Consider the following 5,141-nt stretch of genomic DNA (forward strand, 5'->3'; position numbering starts at 1 on the left):
TTTTCCTTTTAAAAGTGATTGACTGTGACCACTACCATTTCTAACTGAACAAATTATAAGGAAAACAAATATTCAGATCACCTTGGCCACTGCTTCAGGGGATCCTGCCCCATGAAACCATACCAGTCTGGAAGAAATCCACAGCTCTTCACCCTCCATGGGAAACAAAAGCAGAAATTTCCCTCCCAAGTAACCTGTACTTTAACAACTGTTGCTCCTTCCCCAGCAACTACACAATTTAAAGACAGCACAATGGCATTCTTTTGTTAACAGTCACACATTTACAATCACACTTCATACACACATGTGTGGCCACACCATACATACAGAACATACATACGTCTTTTGAACAAAACTCACAAAGGAGAAGAGGTGTCAGGGGATGGCCATCCTTACCATAGCTTGGCATCTTTGGAGGACCTTCAGGACTGTTGCATCTTTGATGATTCCTGTATGGACTTTTGTAGGGCCTGGTTCTTTTCTTCATCTGTGTGGACATATACTCATTTCTCATCTGATATGATCGATGATGTGGATGGCTTGTGTTGAGGGCTCGGGGAGGGGGGCTGGAAGTCTGGGTCTATGGAATTCACATTACCAGTACTCTTTTTTGGAGCTGGGTTGTTAGTGCCACTGGGTACAGGGGATGAAGACGTCGGGTTTTGCATAGGGTCAGAGTTCTTCTCACAGTCTCCAGAGTCTGCAATGGAGATGGAATGGCAGTCCTGGGAGGAGCTGGGGTTGAAAGGGAGCTCATTGACAACATTGTTATTTATCAGGTCAAGGAGTTCTGGCTTTGCTTTTTGGCCAGGCTTGAGGTGGCGATAGAGCGGGGGTGGCTGGATCTCGCTTCCTCGGCTGGCAATGTGATGGGGCATTGTGCTCATGGGGATGTCAGAACCTGGGTTTACAGACACATAGCTGTCATCAGAGCTGGCATTGTTTGGTAGACCCACGATAGTCTTCTTTGGAGATTTATCACACCAGCTGGCAGTTTCTCCAACTCCTATTGGGTACTTGTAGTCACTGTCTGGCAGACTTTGTTGGGGGCTGCTCCCCGGAGGTGTCTTGGGGGGCAGTGATGGGGGAGCTATGGCTGAGTCCACTGGGAGGTCTCCAAATTCCCTACACTGGGTGTTTCTGGATGACTTGAAGGTGTACACACCCTCACTGTATGCCAGAGGCCCTGTGAAGCTGCTCTTGGAGTGACTGGGTGAAGCCAGGCTACCAGCGAGGTAAAAAACACTGTATTGGCTTGGCTTAGGAAGTCTATAGAAGTCATGAGCCTGACTGCTGACTCTGTTGATACTGTGTCTATAGCCCTGGGCAAGTTCTTGTGTGGCTGAATCACTCTTCTGTAGGTTGTTCTGAGAGAAGTTGGCATTGTCTGATTGCCCCACGATAGTGTTATTTGGAGATTTAGCACGCAAGCAGGCAGTTTCTCGGCCTAGTTTTGGGTACTTGTAGTCTCTGACTCTAGGTCTTTGTTGAGGGTTGCCACACCAAGGTTTCTTGGGATGCTGTCGTGCGGGAGCTATGGCTGAGTCCACTGGGAGGTCTCCAAATTCCCTACAGTGGGTGTTTCTGGATGCCTTGAAGGTGTACACATTCCCACTATCTGCTGGAGACCCTGTGAAACTGCCCTTGGTGTGGCTGTATGAATCTAGGCTACGAGGGAGGTCAAAACCACTGTATTGGCTTGGCTTTGGAAGGCTAGAGAAGTCATGGTCCTGACTGCTGACTCTGTTGATACTGTGTCTATTGCCCCGGGCAAGTTTTTGTGCAGCTGTATGACTCTCCTGTAGGTTACTCTGAGAGAAGCTGGCATTGTCTGATTGACCCATGATAGTGTTATTTGGAGATTTAGCATGCAAACAGGCAGTTTCTTTGCCTCTTGTTGGGTACTTGTAGTCACTGACTTGAGTTCTTTGTTGAGGGCTGTTCCACCAAGGTGTCTTGGGGTGCTGTCGTGGGGGAGCTGTGGCTGGGTCCAGTGGGAGGTCTCCAAATTCCCTACATGGGTTGTTTCTGTGTGCCTTGTATGTGTACACATCCTCACTATCTGCCAGAGAGCCTGTGACATTGCCCTTGGTGTGGCTGTGTGAAGCCAGGCTATGAGGCAGGTCAAAACCACTGTATTGGCTTGGCTTGCTAAGGCTATAGAAGTCATGGACCTGACTGCTGACTCTGTTGATACTGTGTCTATTGTCCTGGGCAAGGTTTTGTGCGGCTATACCACTCTCCTGTAGGTTTCTCTGAGAAAAGCTGGCATTCCTTGCATTTTCTGTCCTTCCACTTATGCACTGGTGCAAGTGTTGATACTCCTGAGGTGCACTGGAGGACACGGCAGGCTGGATGCAGCTTGACAGAGGTAGCTGGGTAGAGCGTGAAAGGGCTAAGGACCTTCTTGCTGGGAACAGGTGCTGACTGGAGCTGCTGAATTCAGCTGGTGAAGAGCGGTGACTATGACTGACTGAAGGAAGGTTTCTCAGGGCATCAGTGCTCCTTTTAGTCTGACTGAATCCGCAGATCTGGCAGATGCTCTGGACCCACCTATTCATGTCAGCCTCTGTCTCAGCCACCAGGTAGAAGGTGCGCTCATTGGTCTTGATAGCAAACATAAAACTCTTTTGGAGCTCTTTTTTGTTGAAGGTCACGCCTACACCCAGATGGTTACAGAAGTTTAGGTTGATGACCCGCAGGGGTTTCTTGGAGTGTTCATTCTTATAGTATTCTAGAACATCCGGATCACCTCTCATCTGACCACGCCGCAGGATGAACCAGCGTTTCTTCCAAGCATAGTGCTCCAACTTTTTCTCAGGAGGTGATTTCTCCAGCCAGCCTGTGCACACCACATCATTGCTGGCTGACTGGAGCCCACAGCCGGCTTGAGTGGACAAGGGCACGGGCTGCTGGGTCAGCTGGCTGCTGGTGGGTATCTCATGGGGGAGGGATTCCTCAGTGGAGGATTTCCTGTATTTCTTTAATATTTTTCTTAGCATTATTACTTAATCCAAAGTTAAAATGAAATCTTACCAGTACCTTGTCTCTTTAAACTTTATCTGTGTGATTGACTGTGATCTCTATTCCAATATAACTCTCTTAGGAGTTGAGGCACCCCGTTTTCCAGTGCCTTTACAATCCAACTCTCTTAGGAGTTGAGGTGCCTATTTTATAGTACATTTTGCAATTCACACTCTCAACTCCTTACTTGCTTGGCAGGCTTTTGAGGGTGATCTCTCAGGGTTCCCTTTCTTTACCGATCTCTGTGGAAACTCCACTTGTGGCCTCCCTTGGCTACCACTAAGTCCAAGTGTTGGGCAAAAGCCTGGATAGTTGGATGAACCACAAGATACCTGGTTCACTTTCTGAGAGAATGTCCCTCACTTTTATTGTGGAGCAGCCTTGTGTACAAACTTACAAAAATCCCAGGTCAAAGGGTTCACATCAGGATCCTATTGGGGGACATCAGAAAAACAGGAGGAACCTGTGGTTATGCTGGAAAACAACTCTTAGAGACCCTGTGAGGGCTGGTTCCCAACACCCAATGAGTCATTAGATGGTTGAAGCATATCAGCAGGAACCAGGTGCACACAACACTCAGGAACCCAAATTGGGGCCTTGCAATCCTATGTGAAAAAACAAACAGAACCCGGGGCCCACACCAAAACTGGATCTGACCCTTTCCAAAGGCCTGAGGGAAGGTCTCTCCAATTAACCAAAGGTCTTTTCTGTGCAGTGGACCGAAAATGATGGTCTGCTGTGGAGTTACCAGAATCATCCACAATTAAAAAAATTAAGATAGAAAATAAGTGATAGAGTTAGGGAAGCCAAGGTCCCCCTCAAGGTCCCCCTTCTTTACATTAACTAAATAGGCTTTTAAAGTGTGGTGGGCATGTTCCACAATAGCCTGCCCTTGGAGGTTGTAAGGAATACCAGTTTTGGGGGTAATTTCAAAATCTTGACAAAATTGAGTGAAACCTCTGCTGACATAAGCAGGGCCAGTATCAGTCTTAATTTGTTTTGGGACCCCCATGTAAGCAAAAGTCTGTGGACAGTTGCATTTAACATCTTTTACCTTTTCACCAGAATGGGCAGAGGCAAGTATTAGGCAAGTATCTACAAAAACATAAACAAATTGCAATTTACCAAAGGATGGCTCATACATCTGCCACAGGTGATTGGACTACAGTCCTTGGGGATTAACTGCCAAGTGAGGCACTGGAAGAAATTCCACACAAAGAGGGCAATTTTTAACTATTTAAGCAACTTGTTCCTTGGTTAACCCATTATGAAATTGTAAGGACCCTGTGCTGAAATGAAAGCACGGAGGTAAGGATTGTGTTCTAGTGAACTCTTGCGAAACTGCAATGATTTGAGTGTACATGTTGGCTATGTGATTTCTTTCACTGACAAATGGGTATGGGCCCTAAGATGTCCCACAAATACAGGTTCACTCCATTGCCATAGCAGACCCTTTATCTGTCACAAACTCTCTTGTACTCTGGAGATAGTGGCAACAAGGCAGGCATCTCCAAAGGTTGGACAATTTGAGCTAGATATTGACTATCAGTATACATGATAATGCTTCCCTGAGGAAGAGTTGTAGAGCCATGGCCAAGGCTAAAAGTTCGGCCATTTGGGCAGAAGCTGCAGCAAATTTATGGCTGTCTTAATGATAGGATAAGATACAACTACAGTTGTCCCTTTTGAAGAATCATCTGTGAAAACCATTCACCCCTGGGAAATAGGCTGAGAGACTATAATCTTTGGGAAAATTAAAGGATGCATCTTTAAAAGGGAAACCAGATTATTTAGATGGATAATGATTTTCAAAAGCACTCTGGGTAGCACAGAGAAAAATGGCCCAATCATAACTATTATTTTGTAGCCACTCTATCTGTTGACGGGATAAATGTGTAACAACCTGATGTGGCTCCTTACCAAAAGTCTGCAAAGCAATCTTTTGTGCTTTAAATAGGGGTGTAATTATAGCTTGGGGATAAGATTCCACTAATTTAGATGGGGAGGCCTGAGAATGAACCCAAAGAATAGGACTCTCTGGCCAAAAACTCCTGTAGGAGAATGAGCAGAACAAAACACTAATAATTTTAAAGGCAGGGCATGAACTATATAATCAA

Source organism: Cricetulus griseus, unplaced genomic scaffold, assembly GCF_003668045.3.
Source record: "Cricetulus griseus strain 17A/GY unplaced genomic scaffold, alternate assembly CriGri-PICRH-1.0 unplaced_scaffold_1, whole genome shotgun sequence".
Classification (NCBI taxonomy): domain Eukaryota; kingdom Metazoa; phylum Chordata; class Mammalia; order Rodentia; family Cricetidae; genus Cricetulus; species Cricetulus griseus.